This window comes from Phyllostomus discolor, chromosome 11 (assembly GCF_004126475.2).
Source record: "Phyllostomus discolor isolate MPI-MPIP mPhyDis1 chromosome 11, mPhyDis1.pri.v3, whole genome shotgun sequence".
Lineage (NCBI taxonomy): Eukaryota > Metazoa > Chordata > Mammalia > Chiroptera > Phyllostomidae > Phyllostomus > Phyllostomus discolor.
Genome location: NC_040913.2, coordinates 23,442,189 through 23,464,963, shown reverse-complemented (window position 1 = coordinate 23,464,963; position 22,775 = coordinate 23,442,189). Strand labels below are relative to the sequence as shown.

The 22,775-nt window shown below is 41.2% G+C and overlaps 1 long non-coding RNA gene across 1 annotated transcript in view; it reads left to right on the top strand.

The window, feature by feature from the left end:
- The window catches only part of LOC118497335, a 55,949-nt gene that overhangs the window by 11,409 nt on the left and 21,765 nt on the right, over positions 1-22,775 (top strand). The window contains exons 3-5 of the long non-coding RNA XR_004899861.1: positions 24-57; positions 1,035-1,751; positions 19,015-19,156. This is a non-coding gene — a long non-coding RNA (uncharacterized LOC118497335). The remainder of the gene's footprint in view (positions 1-23; positions 58-1,034; positions 1,752-19,014; positions 19,157-22,775) is intronic.

Genomic DNA, 22,775 nt, shown 5'->3' with positions numbered 1-22,775 from the left:
AATGAACTTTTCTTCCTTTTCAGATAGTCTAAGAACACTTCATCATGAGTCACCCAGGTATTACTGCCTGTTGATTTTGTAATAAAGTACTATTGATCACATCTATGTCACTCTTTACATTCTGAAGAAAAAAAAGGCCAATTTACATGTGCCAGATTACCCTGGAAGACCCAAAAGAAAAATATTTGTTATAATTTGTTTTAAATTTAACGATACTCTGTGTTGAGAAGTTACTGTGAGGAAACTTCAGGTAGTACAATGAGCCTCACTTCTCCCACAGGGAAGGTTGTCCCTGTCCTAATTCTGGTTGTCAGTATCACTTGGAAGTGAGGTCATTTGAAAAAAGAATCGCACCTTGGAGCTTCCCATGGACCGTCATGTTATAGCTTGAATTTAGTTGTAGGCAGCCCTGAAAGGACTGCTTGTCCGTTATTGTTTTCAGTTAGAATGTGTCTACCCTGAGAGAAAAAAGGAGGAAAACGAGCATTTACTTAGCTCATGTTTCCCAATATTGTGTGTGCCCAGTGTAACGATGCATGTACCTGAGAACTCAGTATACTGTGAATAAATATTTGTTGGATGAGTAAATAAGTAATTAAGCAATGCCAAGTATTCTCTTGATTTAGGCGTGAGGGGAGACTTTCAATGCATTCGCTTATGGTTCCCTGGAATTGAGGTAAATATTAATAGAGGAAGTACTTATGGACCTTCCATTGATGGCTTCTCTGGTCCTAGTATAGGACAGAAGGGTGCCCCCACATTTTTCCAGGGTGCTGTGGAGGACTAATCATCATCTGGCTGGGAACAGAAGGTTAAGGGTTGTGATTGTGTAATCTTTGGGGACCATCATGGTCCACTGGCCATGCCCAGACATGCTCAACGACTTCATGGGGGGAGCGTCTTCATTCTCCTCTCCCCGCTCCAAACTTTCACTGATCAGCGGGAAGGTTGATATCGAGTTGTGCTTCAGAGCCAGTTGGCTTAGCTGTGAAATAAAAGTAGTGATGGCTATTTCATGTCCTTTTTTTTTACAGCTGAGGTGATCAGACAACCCATGTCAGAACCATTAAGTAAGCCAAACAGTCTTCACGTCACGGGAGTGGAACTCTTGGATTTAGTTGTTTCTTCTACTTGTATAAACCACAAAGACAGAAGCTAATCCCTATTGCACAGCCACGGTGCAGTTCTTCCACGACAGGCCCCGAGAAGTTGGCCTTGGTTTCAGATATGTCTAATTAAGCCATGGCGATTTGGAGTGGGGAGAATCAGAGGGCGGCTGATGGCGTTTACAGCGGCTCCGTTGAGTAAGCAGTAAGACTCATGTTTCCAAGGTGCACCCGGTTATTCAGGTCAGTAGATTTGCATGACAAATTTTTTGCACCTGGAAATATAAATCGCAGCTTAATAATTACATGTGCGGTAAAGGAATTTATTAAGGCCTCGGGGAAGATTGGACTTACAGGCCATGCCTCCTAACACCCATGAGGAGCAAGCACAGGAGCTAGTTAAACGGGAACCCGTCTGAGCTCAGAGCAGGTGGGCACTCAGAGTCCAGGCCGTACTCTTTATCTTTTTATGGCGGCAGCAGGAGCCAGAGGTGGGAAACGCCTCTGAGCTACAGCAGCGGCGGCAGCAGAGAGGCAGGCCTTTCCTCCTTTACGTGAAATACTCGAGCTTTGTGGGGACGGTTAAGCCCGAGAATCTAAAGACAGTTTGAATAGCTGCACTCTGAAAATCTGGCAAGATGAAAGGTGAGCGATTAAGGTGGTTTCGGTCTAAACCAGAGTGAGTGCTCAGCACTCTTCTTGGCACAGTTCGTTTGGCAGAATCGCTGCACCCTTCCCAGGAGAAGCTTCGGGCTGAAAGATTAAGGGCATTACAGGTCAAAGGTTAACTCCATTAATGTATTATTTGGGAAAGTGTACAAAGGCCCTTATTAACCTTGCTTTTGAAGATTGAGCTGTCAGTCTCTCACTTTCATGATCACATTTTCATCTAAAATGTTTTTTTAAGCAGTGCAGTATCAAAACAGAATCGATGTACCTCAGGTAGAAACATGTTGCGCGGCACGGTACCCGTGACACTGTGTACACGGGCAGCCCCGTCGGTTAGATCCTATCGTGTGAGCTATTCCTTTGGTCCTATCAATTTCGTGACTATTTCAGGAGAGGAGGTAATTTATTGTCTTAGAAATGAGGTGGAGGGAATGTTCTCTATTATTAAAAAAATCCTCTTTAGAAATTAAGCTTTCAGTTCCCTAATCTTTTAGGGGAATACTTACTACCTGAAAAAAAAAAGAAAGAACTGCTAGGTGTCTTTTAGTCTTCGGGGTTTTAGCAACAAACCATTATGTTTGCAGACTTATTCTTTTGTGAGAAGGCGAGCTGCCTTAATGACAGCTTATGCAATAACAATCCATGATATAGTAGTTACCTGGATGTAGCAACAACTGTGCTCTAAGCCAAGAAGGAGAAGAAAAAAAAGTTAGTATCTTGTGCGTGAGAAGCTTGTAGATACCCTGAGGTGACTTTGTATAATTCTAAAATAGCAGGTAGCTTCTTGCATAGCTAATCAAGGCATCAGCGCCCGGAGCAAGTGGAGGTGGCTGACAGTGTACTTTGGTTTCAGATGCATTCAGCTCTTTTTGAGTGATAACTTAATTCATATTCTAGTTTTTGTACTAAAAGTGTATGCATTCTGATTTGGCAAATATCCTTCCCCATAATCTGACAGCTCTGTGCTTTGATAAAGCTGCTGATCTTAATGTCTCACTTGGATTTGTTCATTATATGCAGTGAGAAAGTTAGTACCACTGAAAAAAGGAATAGTTCTTTTTCTTTTGTTTTTAAGCATTTGAGTTCTACCCCCACCTTCCACGTCCATTCATTGCTTAGCAAAGGCTGCAGGTGGCTGGCCTGAAAAACTTGAAATACACACCGGAGCTGAGTGTGTGTACAGAGCTTACAGAGAGAGGAGTCACCCTGACTTTGTAAAGCGGGCGGGTAGCTTCTGGAGATAGCAGTCCCTGGGTCAGAGTGAGGGCTCAGCGTGACATGCTTAGAATCGCTGGAGTTGCCAGTGTCTTCAGAGGTTTTTTTTGTTTGTTTGTTTTTTTTAGAGAGGGAAAGGAGGGAGATAGAGAGAGAGAAACATCAATGTGCAGTTGCTGGGGGTTATGGCCTGCAACCCAGGCATGTACCCTGGCTGGGAATTGAACCTGGGACACTTTGGTTCGCAGCCCGAGCTCAATCCACTGAGCTACGCCAGCCAGGGCTTGTCTTCAGGTTTTTTGAAGAAAGTCTAACATCAGTGAACGGCTCTGGTTCGTCCTCATATGTACCCAAGATCTGGGCTACCGTTTTGGTCCTGTGACTCCCTCTGGTTTAGTAAGCAGAGGAAACAGTTTCCTGAAGGAACCGCTGGCCACTTACTTGTCCCGAAGCAGATGTGCCTTACGAAACAGAGGGCTGTGGATCACATTTATGGCTTCGGTGCTCAGGAAGCTACAAGTGGAAACTGCACATACAAAGAGCCCATAATTTTACTCTAATAGATATTTAGAAGCTTACATGAAATAACAAGGAATACATTTAGCCAGGCGCCATGCAGGAGGATTTGGTGAGTATTTTACATTCCACCGTTTGAAGGGAGAAACATAATTTTTATACTTTCCCAAGATATATGAATATTTTGGTATGCAAAGTGATAATACATAGCATACTTGAAAGTCAAACCAAGCTCTGTTTGGCCAAAAGGATTTTACTGTTATCAGTGTAATGCAGGCCAGTCAATCATGCTGAATTTCTCTTCCAAATCAGTTGAGTAGAACTTGCACAGGCAGCCACTTGCTGTTGTGCCTTGTTTGTTCATGCTGCGTGATGTTCTTGTGCACAGGATCAACAGAAACGAATGCCAAGACTTGCCACTCTGTGTCTCTTTCCCCTTAATTTCTGGCCCCCAGCTCTCTCAGGGATAGTCTGTGGTCCCTGTAGCTTTCCTTCTGAGCCATTTGAAACTCCATAGGCCTAAGCAGGACCCTTCTTTTCCCCCTATTTCCAGTGTCATGGTCCTTCAAGTCACCGTTCTGAGTCTCTCTTGATTCCTCAATGTCAAGTCTATTCAGTGGCCTTCCTCCACACCATTTTGCCCTCATGCAGCCCCTCCGAGTCTCCAGGCTGGACAACCCTCATGCCAATAGGATTATAGTGCAATGGTACCCTGTTAAAGCACCCTGTTAAGACTGGCATTTAGGACCTATTGGGTCCTATCCTACCTTTTCACCAGTGTATGACTTCAGTCATTACCCATCTGTAATGTGGAAATCATCATGAGACTTTCCTTTTAAAAGGAATGTGTCAATAAAGTCCTTAGTACGGTGCTTGGGTGTTAGTGCTCAGTAAAAGTTAGCATGAGTGTCCACGGGTCTTCCAGTGTCTCTGCCTCACAGTCCCACCATCAGCAGCGCTGTCTTCCTTCCACCTGGAGTGGATCAAGTTGCTGCGCTCCTCAGAAATCTCTGGTCATTGCTCTTCCTGACGGTTCAGGTTGGCATGCACTCAAAGCCATTTCTGCCATACCTACCTCATCCCCAAATCTCCTGCTCTGCGCCCTTCACCACAGCCCTACTCATTTCCTTTTTGCATCTTTGTGCCTTCACTCGTGCTCCACCTGGAGTGTCACTTTCTGTCACTTGTTAAAATTCTACTCATCCCTCAAGGCCTCATTCCAGTACCACCTCCCCCAGGAAGCTTTTTAAAACACATTCACCGGAAGATATATTTACTGATTTTAGAGACACAGAGAGAAGGGCAGAGTGAGAGAGAAACATTGATGTGAGAGAGGAACATTGATTGGCTGCCTCTCATATGTGTTCTGACTGGAACGGAACCCACACCTTTTGGTGTACGGGCTGACACTCCAACCAACTGAGTCACCCGGCCGGGCCACCAGGAAGGCTTTTTACCTAAACATGTGTTGACGCCTTCCCTAGCCATCTAGTTAGACTCGATTACTCTTTTGGCCACAGTCTCATAGCCCTTGTTTGTATCTCTGGTAGAGTTGGCCAACGGAGTTTTGTAATAGAGTTATTTGCACATATCTGTCTCCTGTAGGTTCTAAACAACTTCAGGGCAGGAGTTGTGGCTTTTGAAAATCTCAGTATCTACAAAGTACTTTGCTCATTATATGTGATCAATCAGTGTTTTCAAATTGAATTAAAATTATCTGTTTACAAAGAAAGCTTCAAGATGCCTGAAACTGGGCAGGAGCCCTTGCTCCGAGCACACTGGTTGCCAAGTGCGCCGTAGGCAACTGTGGCTGTGGGGACATAACAGTGCAGTAAAGTGAAAGGCACGGCGCTTTTCAATTTCTTTGTCAGTCAGCAGCAAGGGGAGTCCTTGTTTGTCTCAGACCCTTGATGAGGCAGCAGAAGGGAGCTGAGCTGCTGGGCAGGAGTCATTGTTACTTGGGTCATCATGGAGAGGAGAGAGAGAGCTCCTTCTGCTTGATGTATAGTCCCAGCATGTGGTTCTCAGTCACTCAGTGGTGAGATCTGGGCAGGGAGAGCTGAGATTCATCATTGGATTATGAGAGATTGACATTTCATAGAAAGCCTGATTCTAGCATAGAGGACACTCTTTGTCATTAGTTTAAATAAAGTTCACTAGCTGTGCATATGGGAAAGGTGCCCAGAGTGTCTGTGTCTAGGGTACTACTCATCCACAGAAACCTCTTCCCTCCTTCCCTGATAACAGAGTTGCTTCTGGGATGAGGCAGCCTAGTTCAGGGCGGCTGTTCTCAGCTTCCTCTGCTGCTAGACTTTAGGCAAAGAAATGGGCTCAAACTTTCTGTGTGAAACTTCTTACTCATTTCCTGAGGCAATGTCTCTAGCACTGGATCTCCACTTTTTTCCTCTGCTCCTACTGGCTGGGACGGATGCCATAAACTAGCCTTGAAATCCATCTGTTGCCAAGATGGCAGAGATTTATTAGACCAGCCCACTGAATGCCCGTGGGAAGGACCACTTTCTGCTGAAACTGAGACAGTGTCAGCCATTGCAATGCATTATATCTGCCCCTACAGAGGGTCTTGTCTTTTTCATTCTGCATGAAACCCAACAAATACTCATTAAACACTGAGTAAGTCTTGGGCCCTCTCTATGTAGAGGGTGTAAAAACATGAATGAATGAGTTTCAGTCCCTGTCTTTAGGGAGTTTGTAGTCAGGTTGGACAGATGAAACACCGACAATACAGGTATGCCATACCTTTTAGACCACAGATGGTATCCACTAAAGGTAATGGGAAGAAAGAGATTCCTGTAGGCCACAGGTGTCAAACACAAGGCCTTCGGGCTGAATCTGGCCCTCCACCTCATTTTATCCAGCTCATCACCTTGTTTCTACCTGGCAGCAGTGCTGAGCTCTTGCTTAACTGTTAAGGACTAGTTACATTTATACAACCCTAAAGTTACATTTGGCCATTCGAAGACAACCTTGAGACTGATGTGGCCCCTGGTGAAAATGAGTTCGACACATGTGCTTTAGGCTATAGTGAGCTAGAAATTCTCATGAAGGAGTTAGGACTTGAGAGAATTTTTAAGGGTAGATTAGATTTGGAAGGATGAAGAGGCTCAAGGCAGATATACTGGATGGGCTAATGTCTTCAAATTGGGGCAGGTGACAGTGAACCCACTAGTCAGGACAGATGGAACAACTTGTCTGCATCAGGGAGTAGTAGAGGTTACCTTTGAGAAAGTTGCTGGGTGTGTGTGATTGGGGAACATTTGAATACCAGACTACCTTGCAAATTGGTTTCTCCCTGCAGCCAATGGGGAGCTGTATAAGGCAACATCATTACACACTGTTGTGAGTCTTCTAGTTTGCATGGAGTAACCCAAACAACCTGTTGTTTGTTCTAAAAGCTGTTGTCCTGGTACCTGGTAGGAAGCGGTGAGAAATCTGGGTCTATCTCCAAAGTCTAGTTTTTCTACAAAGAGCTGGTTTGTGTACCAGTGGCTTGAGGCCACTCCACAGCACAAACTGGAGAGGAAGAAATACACGGGAGATTGTGTCACGGCTTCAACCCTTTCCTTCTAACCCCACCTGGAAAACAAACTTCCTCTCATCTTCCTGCTCTCCCATTTCCTACACCAGTGACTTTTCACTTCACCTGTCTTTGTGAAACTGCTTCTTGAAAAAAATGCCAAGTAAACTTTGCTTGTTTAATCTCATTTTTCTTACCTTACTAACTGGTGGTTTATTGAGTTCCCTGTCCAAGAAGTCATGTTCAGACTCGGTTTCTCTGCAGTTACCTTGTTTGTTTATATTTATCAGCCACCTAGCAACGCAGCCTTCAAGGGAACTCTCCTTGACAATTGGTATCTTACATGCATGTCTACAGCATTGTGCAGGTTTTTCCAGCTATACATAACCTTCACTTCCTTTTGAACCAGTGGCAATGATGTCAGAACTTGAGAAAGTCTGGCTCATGGAGATTTTGCTTCCAGGTGTTTCATTTTGTTTTATCTCCTAAGAGTTAGACTTCTGTGGTCTTGAAAGGTGCAAAAGTTTAGATGAAGGAGAGTTTGATTGCAGCTGGCAAAATCTGAGTCATAGCTTTCAACTTGGGCGGGCTAACATTGACTTCAACGCGTTCTCTCAACATGTGAGGCTGGAAGGTCAAGACCCCGGAACAGAATTCTGTGACCCTTTGTCCCAGAGTGACCTTTCTTAAATTATTGAATCAGATGTGGGAGAAAATGGTGTAAAAATAAGAAGGCTTCTCAGATGTTTGGATTGTACATATTTTGCCAATATGATAGAAAATGTTGTATAATTCATTTTAACACCCCAGAAAATCAAGGACGGGAACTCCTTTTGGGCTATAGAAAAAAATTTTCAACCTATAAATTTTTCCAGTCTCAGTAACTTCTTAAGTTATGAAATGTTCTGTGGCTCTAATCAACAGAGTTGTGGTCAACAGTCTGGTAACTCAGCGTCACTTCTATCATATTCTGGCAAGTTGTATTTAAAGTGGCTTCCTGATATTGTGTTTCTTGACTACTATCTCTGTGTTTCCCCTCCTTACAAGAATAAGACTATCAATCAGGGAACTGAGCCCACATTAGTACTGGGCTCACCAGGATCCTTGCTGAAATATTGATTGGAAATGAACCATTTATTTCTCTCTATCCATATATGGCTTTGCCTGTGTTTTACTACCCTTTCCTGACAGTCATTTCTTCCTTTAGTTTCTATCTTTTTCCCCCCACAATAGCGGGGGGAAACTTTTTCTTAGTTTTGACATACCATTGTTTTTAAAGTTTATGGTTGGGGATGAAGGAATAATGAAGAGTGACTGTTAACAGGTATGGGGTTTCTTTTGGGGGTGATAAAATAGTTCTGAAATTGATTATGGCGATGGCTACATGACTATGCATACATAAAAAATCATTAAATTGTGTACTTTAAATAAATACGTGAATTTCTTGAGCACCTTGGTGAACCAGATTCTGCTTAGGTCCTGGGATCAGCAGCAAATAAATTGAACAAGTTTGCTGTCCCCCAAAGATTGACATTCTCGTGGTGGAAATACATACTAAGTAATTTAAAAATTATTTCATATAGCGCTGGCTGGTGTGGCTCAGTGGATTGAGCACTGGTCTGTGAATCAAAGGGTGGCTGGTTCGATTCCCTGTCAGAGCACATGTCTGGGTTGTGGGTCACATTCCCCAGTGTGGGGTGTTTGAGAGGCAGACACACATTGATGTTTCTCTCCCTTTCTTTCTCCCTCCCTACCCCTCTATCTGAAAATAAATAAATAAAATCTTTAAAAGTATTTCATATAATAATAAATGCTTAAAATAATATTTAAAGTGGAAAATATTGTAGGAATTTAATTTTCATTTAAGATGGAAACTTCAGAAGGGATCTCTCTGAGAAGATAATGTTTCAGGTGAATCTGAATGATGGGGAAGAAGCCCAAACAGGTGAAGATTCGGGGCAGGAGCACCCCAGGCAAAGGGAACATGTAGGGTGAAGTTCCAGTGTGGCTAGAGCAGAGCGGGGTCCCATCAAGTACTTTTGTAGGGCAAGACAAAACCCTTGACTTTTGTTGTAATTGCAGTGGGCAGTCATTGAAAGATCTTAAATAGGGGCATGCTATAGTTTGACTTCCATTTTTTAAAAAACTCAGAGACCAGTCAGGAGGCTGTTGTATTACTCTTGGTGGGAGGTGCTGTTTGTTTATATTACGGTGAGATTAGTGGAGATGTAGGAAGTCGTTGGTTTTGTAGGTATAACTCTGTATACATGTCTTTTATATCTCCTTGCATAGTGTGGCATGCACAATGGCCATTTAGATTAAAAGAATATTTAGAGAGGGTCATTTGGGGAGAGGTATCTAAGCAACAACAAAAGCCCAATGATACATTGACCTTCGGTACCATGAAATATTGACTTTTGAATTCAGCAGCAGTTGCTGAGTTCATGAAAGATGCTACCACGGATTGTAGTCCAAACTTGTAATATCAGTAGGGATAATTCAAGGGTAATTCCTTTGTATTTCGCAGTTCATCACAATGCAATGCTGGAAGAGCGGATTTCGTTTGAGGTTAAAGATATTGTGTAACGGCGAAGCAGGCGTGGTTTTACTCTTAAGGTAATCTCTATTCTATATCTTAAAATCTTCCTGCCACTGCCTCCACTTGTCTTAGTAATATCTGTTGTGTTACAAACACCTTTAAAAAATCAACACTTAGAATTCAGAGGGTTAGTATCATTGCAAGAATGTTCACTAGAGAACAAAAATGGAAACCATGAGACGTGGCACCTCCTCTCTGCACGATCCATTTCATTACTCCAGCTATAAACAGGCCACAGGAGCTGCTGAGAATCAGCTTTTATATTTCAATTTATGGTTTGCTAGAAATTAACTGCATCACAATAGGTCTATGCTTCTTTTCTGGGAAGCGGTTGGCATGGAAGGGAAAGAACACGTCCTTTGAATATCAGTTTATTTGCTGGTTCTGCCCACTCGCTCACTGCAAGAGCTGGGGCAAGAGACTTCACGACTAGGCGGGGTGCGCTAAACTGCAAAGGTGGCAGTAATCCACTCTATTTAAAAATAACTACTTTTGAGTATTATTTGTATGGGAGATCACTCATATAAAATAACTCAAAGGATAGTATCTTTACTTCCTTTCCCTTTTCTTTTCTGAGGAAGTGGTTGTCAGCTCCAATTTTATTGCTTGTTAATATTGCAATTGTCGTGAGAACATAGAGGGATGATGGTTCTGTGATAAAGGCTCAGCGTGTGCCGAGTTGGGCGCAGAGTCCTGGCTTCCCTTTAGGACACGCAGGAATAGCCAAAGTAACCAAAGATTAAATGAGCGGCTGGGTTTCCGTAATTATGCCAGAATCTCAGCCAATGGTAAGGAGGTACGGCTTGGGAGAAGGAAAAATAAAAACTGTCTCTGTTGTAGGTACATTTGGATGAAAGCTGCTGAGAATGGAAAAGGACTGACCCTCCATTGAGGTGCGAGTGTTTGACTCAGTTACGCTTTGTTTTCTCTCCAAACCGGCACTTTATTTCTAGCCCTCAAGTAAAGAACAACCATTTGATTTTGTAATGTAAAAACTATTATTGCCCTTAGGAAAAAGATTACTGAACTTTCTGTACCTCATGTTTATGCCTTTAATAAGCACAGCGTTTCCAAGAGAATTGAATGCCTTTTTGTACTCTGATTTTTTTTTCTACTACTGCCATCTGAGTTTTGTACTTTTATGTCTGGGAAACTTGTTTTTATAAATTCACAGAAACCTGACAAAGAGTAGAAATTTGTTCTCTGTCCTGTAGATGGGCAAATCCCTAATGAGTCTGTTGATTTCGTGTTAATGTCTTTGCTGGGAGCCAGGTGCAAGAGATTTACAGACAGAAATTAGTTTCATGGGAAACATCAGATCCAGATAACTGCAGCTTCAGCAAGCAGCGCCGCCATTGGAGGTTCACTCACCTACATATGAAAACTCTTACACGCTCTAACGTTTGATTGAGCTCCACAGTTCACATATAGTATTGCACGTTGGTGGTATTATAAAGGGCAATGGCATAAAAAGGCCTGGTGCTTCCCTAAATATTAAAAGCCAAACATGAGGAGGAAATGGAGAGATGAGGCTGGACAGAAAAGCAAAAGTCAGGTGGCAAAGCACTTTGTGTGCCAGCCTCAAGGGTTTAAACTTTATTCTAAGAAAACGTCAGGAAGATAAGGGGAAGCCATGGGAGGCTTGTAAGCCATAAAAAGAGAATTTTAGTTATATATTTTAGAAACATAACTAAATATTAATATATATAATATATATAACTAAAATATAACTAAAATATAGTTATATAGAAATATATAACTAAATATTATATATATTATATTATATATAATATTGTATATAATATTATTAATATATTAATAATATTTATTATTAATAATATAATATTAATAATATAATAAATAATATAATGATATAATAAATAATATTAATAATATTTATTATTAATAATATATTATATTATTAATTAATATATTATATATTATATAATATTATATATTATGTATAACTAAATATTATATATATAAAATATATAACTAAATAATATTTAGTTATATATTTTACAAATATAACTAAATATAATATAACTTTCTCTTGGGGCTCTGTGGAAGCTTGATTTGAAGGAGGAAACTTAGAGGCAGGGAGACCAGGTGGATAGTTGTGGAGAAATTTACATGAGAAAGAGGTAGTCTTTTTTAAAAAAGATTTTATTTATTTATTTTTAGAGAGATGGGGAAGGGAGGGAGAGAGAAAGAGAGGGAGTGAAACATCAATGTGTGGTTGCCTCTAGCACACCCCATACTGGGGATATGGCCTGCAACCCAGGCATGTGTCCTGACTGGGAATCAAACCAGCAATGCTTTGGTTCACAGGCCTGTGTGCAATCCACTGAGCTACACCCACCAGGGTAGAAAGAGGTAGTCTTAAAGTCAGGTCATAGTAGTAGGGATAGGGCTTGGGACAGGTTTGGGTGAATGAATGAATGAATGAGGAAAGAGTGATAATGAAACAACAGCCATTGGGACATGTGAGTGATTCACTTTTTCGGTTAAATAGTTTCTTAAACAATCAACAAATTAGATTATGCTAAAAAAAATAAACATTTTGTAGTTGGTGTCACCAGATGGCAGAGTAGGAGATACCAGCCACTCTCCACTCCACCAAAACACCCAACATTTACGCAGCTTATCCATAAACCAAATAGTACTGGGAGGGCTCAGTAGCTCAGCTAAAAACTTGTAGCAGCACAGTGGAGCATAGAGTGGAAAGTAATGTACAGAAGATGTCACTGAGGGACCAGCTTCAACAGAAGAGAACCCAATACTATTTATTGGTACAGACCCCAGAGGTCTGCTCCTCAGAGGACACTGGCAGCTTTTGCCCCTGAAATAACCAATAACTACCTCTGTCACAGACCCTCCAGAGAGCAAACGCTGCTGTGTGACCTCCATAGGGCTGTTTTGCCATCCTGGGACTAGAGCTGTCCCTTAAAACCCTGTGCATGTGCTGGACCCCTGAGCCACAGCTGTTCCACAGGCATTGCTATTTCAGACCCTGGCTCTGTGACTGCTTTTCATCCGCAAGCAGTCAAAACCATGGCTCCACGGCCGCTCTGCATTTGCCCCTGTCTCAGGCACCAGAGTTACTGCTGCTATAGGCCAGCGGCTCGGAACCTGGAGTTGCTGTTGCTCCACGAGCACTTGTGCTCTCAGAGGGGTCCCCTGGGCAATGACGTTTGCTGTGGGAGGTACCCTGCAGCCTTCATAACCAAAGACCCCTAAAGTTCTGGCCACTGCTGCAGACAGTCTTGGCTATTGAGGACCCCTGCAGTCATTGCCAACACTAATGTCAGGTAACAGGTCTGCATGGAGACCATGCCACAGGGCCTTCCCCAGATCAGGAACTACCATAATCCAGCCAGCTGGCACCCTCACACCTACTTGCAGGTGGAGGTCTTGACTCACCAAAACCAGTCCATAACCTTGAGAAGAAGTAACTGCTCCAACAAATGTGCAGACATCATTGTAAGGATACAAGAAACAAAAAAAAAATTAAGAAAACAAGATATCACCAAAGGAGCACAAAAACTTTTCAGTAATTGACCTCAAAGAAGTAGAAGCAATAATGGAAAGGCAAGGAATTGAAAATGTTGGAGGGAAGCTCAGTGAGCTACAGAAGAACACAAGTATTTGACACTAAAAGCAAAGACAACAAAAGTAAAAATAAACAAGTGGGACTACATCAAAGTAAAAGGCTTCTGCACAAAAGAAACAGTCAACAGAATGAGGAGGAAACATAGGGAATGGGAGAAAACATTTCTAAATTATATATCAGATAAGGGGTTAATATGCAAAATAGATAAGGAACTCATACAACTCAACAGCAAAAAACTAAATAATCTTGATTTAAAAATGGGCAAAGGACCTGAATAGGCACTTTCCCAAAGAAAACATACAAAATGGCCAACAGGTATATGAAAAGACACTCAAAATCAATAATCATCAAGTAAATGTAAATCAAAACCATAATGAGATATGACCTCACATCTGTTAGAATGGTTGTTATCAAAAAGACAAGAGATGCTACCTCCGGTCAAGATGGAGGCATAGGTTGATACACTTTGCCTCCTCGCACAACCAAAAGAAGGACAACAACAAATTTGAAAAACAAAAAACAACTGGAACTGCCAGACAACTGAACTGTTTCCATCTGACATCCAAGGAGTTAAAGAAGAAACATTTATCCAGACTGGTAGGAGGGGTGGAGACAGGCAGCTGGGCAGAGAGGACTCCCGGCAAGGCAGTAGCTGGAGGACTAGGGTGGGCTATGGCTGGCAGAGTGGGTGGTCCCACATTTACTTATAGATAAACAGGGAATAACAACAGGGAGCGACACAGACCCTGCAACCCAGGTTTCCAGTACAGGGAAATAAAGCCTTAAACCTCTGACTGAAAAAAATCCTGTGGGATTGCAGTGGTGGGAGAAACTCCCAGCCTCACATGAGAGTTCATTGGAGAGACCCACAGGGTCCTAGAGTGGACACAAACCCACCCACCTGGGAATCAGCACCAGAAGGGCTCAATTTGCTTGTGGGTAGTGGGGAAGCAACTGAAAGCCTGCGCATAGCTGAACAGGTGGCATTGTTAGATCTCAGACCCCTCCCCAACATACAGCACCACAATACAGTCACAAGGGTTGCCCTGCCCTGCTGAACACCTAAGGCTCTGCCCCTTACTACATAACAGGCGCATCAAGACAAAAAAATGTGGCCCAAATGAAAGAACAGATCAAAGCTCCAGATCACAACTAAGTGATGAAAATAAAAACACTGGTAATCAAGATGCTCATAGAATTGGTTGAGGATGGTTGCAAAATAGAGGAAAAAGTGAAGGCTATGAAAAGTGAAATAAAGGAAAATGTATAGAGAGCCAACAGTGACAGGAAGGAAACTGGGACTTAAATCAAAAGTTTGGACCAGAAGAAAGAAATAAACATTCAACCAGAACCCAATGAAGGAACAAAAATTAAAAAAAAATGAGGAAAGTCTTAGGAACCTTGGGGACAACCTTAAACATTCGAACATCTGAATCATAGGGATGTCAGAAGGAGAAGAGGAAAAGCAAGAAATTGAAAACTTATTTGCAAAAATAATGTAGGAGAATTTCCCCAATCTGGCAAAGGAAATAGACTTCTAGGAAGTCCAGGAATCTCAGAGAGTCCCAAAGAAGTTGGACCCAAGTAGGAACACACCAAGGCACATCATAATTACCTTATCCAAGATTAAATATAAGGAGAGAATCTTCAAAGCAGCAAGAGAAAAGGAGTGAGTTATCTGCAAAGGAGTGCCCATAGGCTATCAGCTGATTTCTCAAAAGAAAATTTTCAGGCCAGAAGGGGCTGGAAAGAAAGTCATTCAGTCAAGAAAGGCAAGGACTTATAAGTTAGATGACTCTGTCCAGCAAATCTATCATTTAGAATGGAAGGGCAGATCAAGTGCTTCCCATGTCAAGTCAAGTTAAAGGAGTTCATCATCACCAAGCCCTTATTATATGAGATGTTAAAGGGACTTATCTAAGAAAAAGAAGAAGATAAAAAATATGAACAGTAAAATGACAGTAAAGTCACAACTATTATCAACCAAACCTAAGAACGAAACAAAACAAAAAATGAACTAAGCAAACAACTAGAACAGGGACAAGATCACAGAAATGGAGATCACATGGAGGGTTATCAATGGGGAAAGGGAGGGAAGAATGGGGGAAAAGGTACAGGGAATAAGTAGCATAAATGGTAGGTAGAAGATAGACAAGGGGAGGTTAAGGATAGTATAGGAAATAGAGAAGCCAGAGAACTTATAAGTATGAATCATGAACATTAACTAAGAGGGCAATGCAGGTGAGAGTGGGTGTTCAGGATGGAGGGGAATAAAGTGTGGGAAATGGGACAACTGTAATAGCATAATCAATAAAATATAGTTAACAAAAAAGACAAGAGATAAGTGTCGGTAAGGATGTAGAGAAAGAGAACTCTAGTGCTGTATAGGTGGGAATGTAGGAATTGGTACAGCCACTATGGAAAACAGTACAGAGATTCCTCAAAACACTTAAAATGGAACTACTGTGTGATTTGGTGATCTTACTTCTGAACATATATATTAAAGAAATGAAATCACTGTCTCAAAGAGATGTCTGCATCCGCATGTTCATTACAGCTTTATTCACAATAGCCAAGGTATGGAAATAACTGAAGTGTCCATTAATGGATAAATGAGTAAAAAAATATGTGGTATGCAATGGAATCCTTTTTAGCCATTAAAAAAATAAGGAAATCCTGCTATTTGGAAATCCATGACATCATGGATGAACCTGAAGGGTATTATGCTAAATGCAATAAGTCAAACAGAGAAAGACAAATACTGAATAGCAACTATATTTGGAATAAAAAAAAGTCAAAGTCATAGAAACAGAGAATTGAGTGGTGGATACCAATGGCTGAGGGGCAGGGGAAGGGGGAGATGCTGATAGAGTGCAATTTTTCAGTTATAAGATTAATAAGTTCTGGGGATAAGAGGTTAATAATACTAATAGTATTATTATTAAGTTATTAATATTAATAGTTAACAATACTGTATTATATACTTGAAATTTTCTGAGAAAGTTATTTAACATTCTCACCACATACACAACAAAGTAACTGTGCAAGGTGACAGAAGCATTAACTTGATAGTGCTAATAATTTCATAGTGTATATGTATACCACCATCAGGTACACTTTAAATAAATACAATTATATTTGTCAATTACACCAATGAAGCTGGAAAGGAAAAACATTTTTATGGAATGTTGATCGGGGCGTTCAGTTTGGTTGTGGAGTTTCCAGCAACCTTGGAAACACTGCTTTATCATCATTCAGAATTATTTCAAGGAGATTCTTCCACCAAAATACCAGTTTTTAAAAGACCAGTGAGAGGAAAATTGAGAGGTAAAATGTTTTATATTTACTTCTGTTCTTCGATTCTCTGTATGTCTAACTGTGATTTCTCTTAGCCCCAGTAAATTTCTAATGCTTGTAATAGAATCCAATTCATTGGCTACTTTCACTTTAAGAAATAAAAGAGAGTATTTAAATGGAAAGATACAATATTAGTAGTACTTTCTAAAATTATTAAATTTATAAGATATTAAAATAGATCTGATATGCTTGGTGTGAAATTGTATATTTTGCACCTGTGTCCTCTTTAGAAAGAATTTACAGCTCTTAATTTCACTCTCTTTTTTAATTAATTGATTTTAGAGAGAAAGGAAGGGGGGAGAGAGGGAGAGAGACCATCAGTTTATTGTTCCACTTATTTATGCATTCACTGATTGATTCTTGCATATGCCCTGATATGGTATTGAACCCACAACCTTAGTGTATCAGAATATTGCTCTAACCAAATAAGCTACCCAGCTAGGACCCTAATTTACATCCTCTTGAGCAACTAAATCACAAATGCAGGAGCCATATCACCTATGAAAAACACACATTAGTAAGGGATGTGGGGAGATGTTGGTGAAAGAGAACAAAGATTCGATTACACGGAATGAATAAGTTCCAGAGAGCTATTGCACAGCACGGTGGATATAGTTAGTAATACTGTATTATACACTTGAAATTTTCCAAAATTTATCCTAAGTGTTCTTACCAAACACATACAAACATAATTATGTCAAGTGACAGTATATTAACTTATAGTGGTAATCATTTCATAATTATTCATATATGAAAACATGACATTATACATTAGACAATTTTTATGTGTCTAATATATTGCAGAAAAGCTGGAAAAAACAAATAAATGCAAACATCATCAAAAGCAAGATTATTTACCATAATGCCTACCGAGATGCATAAATACCTGTGGATAAACCACAAAAGTAACAATAAAACTTGAAAGGAAAAATAGATTGCTATACATACAGTAGACATTAAAAAATCATACCTTTACCCATGCAATAAGTATGTGCTGTGAACAAATGATTGAGTTGGAGTGGTAGAAATTGAGAGGTGAGTCCAAAAAGCATTTAAGAAAAGCTCCTTTGCTTACAAGGTAGTTGATGAGACCATATAAATCAGTGTACATTATTTGATTAACAAGGGTGGAAAGCAATAAAGACAATATTACAAAACACACCAACAAGCAACATATGATTGGGAACCAAATTAATGATGGCGACAGTAAATGTCCAAGAGAAAAAGAAAATTATTTGATCTCAAGTAATCCAGGTTGGATCCCTGTAGTTTGTATACATGAAGAGGAAGAGGAAGAAGAAAATATAAAGATAGGCACATGTGAGTTATGTGTTTGTGGCAGGGAAAAATGGAGAACTGCAATCTGAAAAGTGGGTTGGTGTCCAAGGGTAAAGACAATATATACCAAGTATTAAGAGCCTCTTTTAGCCCTGGCTGGCATAGCTCAGTGGATTGAGCACGGGCTGGGAACCAAAGTGTCCCAGGTTCGATTCCCAGCCAGGGTACATTCCTGGGTTGCAGGCCATAACCCCCAGCAACCGCACATTGATGTCACTCTCTCTCTCACTCTCTCTCCCTCTCTCACTCTCTCTCCCTCTCTCCCTTCCCCCTCTAAAAATAAATAAAATCTTTAAAAAAAAAAAAAAAAAAAGAGCCTCTTTTGAGCTTTAGATTTGAATCCTGAAACAGTTACCTGCTCACTATTTTCCTTTGGGCAAGAAAGTATCTTTCTAATTTTCAAATTCTTCACATATAAAATGTGACTAATAGTAATTATTTTTTAGATATGCGTGTGTATTAATGGACTCAATGCGTGATAAATAAAGTGCTGTTTAGTAAATGGCAAACTAAGGAAAGGGAACCATGTGTGCCCATAGGTAACTGGGGATGGTATTTGATTTGGACAGTGACATAATAAAAACTGCTGTAAGAAAAACATGATAGGATAATAATATAAAAAATAGGCTGTGGAGAGGGATGGAGTTATAGGCAAGGATGGTACTTAGGAAGCTATTGGATTAAATCTAGCCCAAGCAATTAAATATGCAAATTATAATGGTGATAATGGGAATAACAACAACAGGGGGTTTGATTTAAGAGATTTTGTGTAGAAGAAAAATAAGGCTTCATGAATGATTGAAGAATGGTAAGAGGAAATCTACAGGTTATTCTGAAATGTTGAGATCGTTTTGACTTAAGAAATGGTGATCTTGTTATCACTGGTATTTAACTAGATGTTGGTAAAGGAAAGGGGAGCAAAGGGACTTAGATATTGAGCTTAAAAAACAGGAAGCATGAGACTATTTGCTTTACCAGGAAGCTACAGCTTTTCACACTTCAGGGCACCACAGCAGTGTGCTTTACCAAGGAGATTAATACTCCCCCTGTCTTTCCTTTGGTACAGGTTATTGGGGAGTGCAAGAGGAGATTCTGGACCAAGGAGGCCTGTCAGTCTAACTAGAAATGTAATCCCATCCAAAGCCCATGAAAGCTTGGGAAGTTGATTGGTTCTTTTGAAAAAGCACCTGCCCAACCCCAAACCCAAGGTAATATAATCCCAGGGCAACAAAAAATCCCTCTCTCTCTCTCTCTCTTCCTCCCACCTGGTGATGGACTTGCCCTGTTTGTTTGTGCACTCCAGCAGCTACTGGGGCTTGCAACGGATGGTGTGGGATCCAGAAGGACTAAGCTCTTTCCCTCTCTTCCTTGTGATCTGCACTCGCCCATGCACTCATGCCTCCTCTCTCTATGGTCATGCAGCCTTAGCAGCCACATGACCCATGGCTGTGTGTGTTCCACAAGCAAGCTCCAGAAGGGAGCCCGAGGACTACAGCACAGCAGTGGACTGCAGCTGGAAACACACACTAAGCAAGCTGGATGCTGAACTGGACTATAACATGGAGCAGAAACTCTGGATGCTGACTTTTGTTTTGGTTTTGCCGAGCACAAGATTGGACCTTTTCCATTGTGAGATGGGCAGAGATGGGACATTGGGTAGTCAGGAGGGGAACCCCCTTAATTTTACCTCATCAGTGAAGTTCACCATGGAGTCACATCCTCCCGTGTTGGTTTCAGAAAATTCTTTTCCTGGTGATACTGCAAGAACTTGTTTTCCACTGATAACAATCTATTAATAGAGAAGTACAAAGGGGCAGCCAGTTTTCAGAGTGTAGAGAGGGGTTTGGTTTTAAATACACTGTTTAGAAGTTAAGCTGTAAAAAGAAATTGCTGAGGTACAGTTAGAGAGACTCAGAGAACAGAAGTTACACCTGGGAGAGTATTAGACTTCAGGGAGGGAGGAAGGATAGAGGAGCCTGGAGAGAAAGCAGGTAAAGACCTGGCAGGCTAAGAAGAGAAAATAAAGGATGTAGGAAGATACAGAGAAAGAGGTTTCCAACCACAGGTAAAAGATCTAACTATAGGCGGAGGCTACAAGGCATTTAAGGAATATGACAAGGCCATGGGATTTATCTGTAAGGAGGACATTGTTAATATTTGAATAGGTTATTTCAAAACGAGGATGGTTTGAAGAGAGACCAGGGTGAGAAGAGTTGGCAGCAGGAGGAGCAGAAGGCAGCAAGTGAGAGGCTTGACAAAAGAAAGGGATTGGAGGCAACAGGAAGGCAGATGGATTTGCGAGACAACTTTTGGAAGGCAGAAGAGACGAACAATTCAATGGGGAAACCTAAGTGCGCTGGAGAGGTGGGTATTAACAAAGTAATTTCTCAGTTCAAGAATATGATAGAATGGAAAGCAAGCAAGGGACTTACCCACCAGATAAAAAAAGAAGGAAAATATGGGTGTTATATAAACAGGTATTTTAAACTGAGACTTGCACTGGTCTTGGAAAAATAAAATTGAAAATGAAATTTAAAACTGTCTCCAAATTGGGAACCAAGAAAACAGAATCCAATATGAAAAAGAAGGGACATTCTTCCAGGAGAGAACCGTGGTATCTTTGCCATCTTTAGAATAGTAAAAGAACAGCAAATGTCATATCCAATATTGTTGGGTGAGCAGAGACATGTCAACTAAAAAACTGTAATAACCTGTTATAATTCACGAAGACATTGACATCTCATCATCAAATCTGTAAATAAATTAATGACGGCAATGGCAAATTCAAGGTAAAGGTTCCAGGAAACAGTGCTGCTTTTGGTGATGAACTGTCAGAGCAGGAAAACAGGCATTTCCTGATCAAGGGGAGCTATGAGAAATGAAAAGGCAACAAACACAGTAGCACATAACAGCTGAGAGTGCTTTGACATCAGTCAACGACCAGTGGGACTGGCCAGCAAGCACGTTGAAAAAGACCGTGGAAGTGATCCAGGGAAAAACAAACTGTTATTTTTCAAGCCACCCAATTAGAAAATGACATGACAGCATATAAACAGGCAATATGTCAGAATTTTATCATCAAACATCGGAGTTGACAACCCGACCAACTGAACAAAATGTTACAGAGTAGGGCAGGCCATTGTGAAGGGAAGCTGCTCTCAAGCCAAAACAAATACTATTCCATGTGACATTTCAGAATGGCGAAGCTTCAAAAGAATAGCAAGTGAAATGACCCTCACTAATAATGGATGAGAAGAGAGAAATACCCTGGGATAAATGAACAAGGACAAAGAAAAGAGAAGGTAGAATTTAGATCAATAGTGGTTTAAGAGCATAGGCTGCATGTCAAGAAACCCATCATCTAGTCAGTCTTTGTGCCTGAAGGCTCGAATCTGTAACTGGCAGTAGGATGTATTTCCTCTGCCTTACATAGCAGTGGGGCGTACACAATATTTTCCCTATTGACAAAGGGATGGAATTGACAGGATGATGATTAAGGTCGCTGCTAGTTTGGAAGGTCTGTGGTATTTGATGTTCCAGCATGTGTTTTCATGCAGGAATTCAGATGCTACCAAATATCAGAAAGAACGTTGCTTGAGGAATCTGAAGAGTCAGAAACCTTGGATCCTTATTTTAGCTGTGTGACTGTGTGTCTTATGACAGCTCATTTAATGTCTCTGTATCTCAAGTTTTTTCCCCTGTGAAATAACAGAGGGTCTCAGTGCTCACTAAGGTCTTTAGTACGTTTTTTAAAAAATCTATGTTTCTACAAAGTTGGAGCACCACACTATGATCACCTACATCATCAGGTGGTTTTGCCATGTATTAATATCAGCTACAGAAACAACAATGTCCTGGGTAACAGCGCCCTTCCAGACAATAAACCCTTCCTATGGAAAAGGGTCTGACGACTCGCACCTAAGTATATAGAAAATATTAAAGCCTTAGGACCAAATATGGTGCGTGAGTATAGAAAGGGGAGAGGTCCGACGATTGAGCCCCAATTTCTTAATGGACGAGATGGTGAGGACCTACCACAGGAGACTGAGGGCAGCCTGTGAGGTTGTAGAAAACTAAGAGAACACGGAGTCCCAGAGGCCAAGGAAAGAATGTGGAGGGGGTGATGATCACCGTCAGTGCTGTTGATGGAAGGAAGGTGAGGACTGAGAATCGTCCTTTGGATTTGGCAGTATGGGCTCATGGGCAATCTCAGTAAGAGGAGTTTCGTGGGGTGGGGAGGGTGAAGGCTGACTGGAGGAACTTCAAGAGAAAATGGAAGAGCAGCAAACGGAGCTAGCAAACACAGAAAACCTTTCAATGAGTTTTGTGGTAAGAACCACTGAAGAGTGATGTGAGTCAGGGAATTTTTGTTTTCTTATTCAGTGGGGATGAGAACGATGCAGTAGAGCTTTAAAAGTTGATTCAGAAGCCAATCGACAACAAAGAAGCAAATGACTAAGTGACTTCGAGTTGCAATAGGTGCCGTGAGGAAACTGAACAGGATGTGGGATCCAGAGGAGACCTGAGATCTATTTAAGATAAAGTGGGTAAAGTAGGCCTTTCTGTGATGTTGGAGTTGAGCCCCAAAGATTTTTTGAATTGGGGTGTGGGGGGGGGAAGGAGGGAGAGAAGGAGAGAGAGAGAGCGAGAGAGAGAGAGAGAGAGAGAGGGGGAGGGAGAGAGAGGTGGAGAGAGAGGGAGGGAGAGAGAAAGAGAGAGAGAGAGAGAGAGAGATTAGCAGAAGAAATAGAAAATTCAGATGACCAGTCGAGCTCGGCACATGTGGGATGTAAGGAAGGAGACCAGTATGGCTAAAGAATAGTGAGC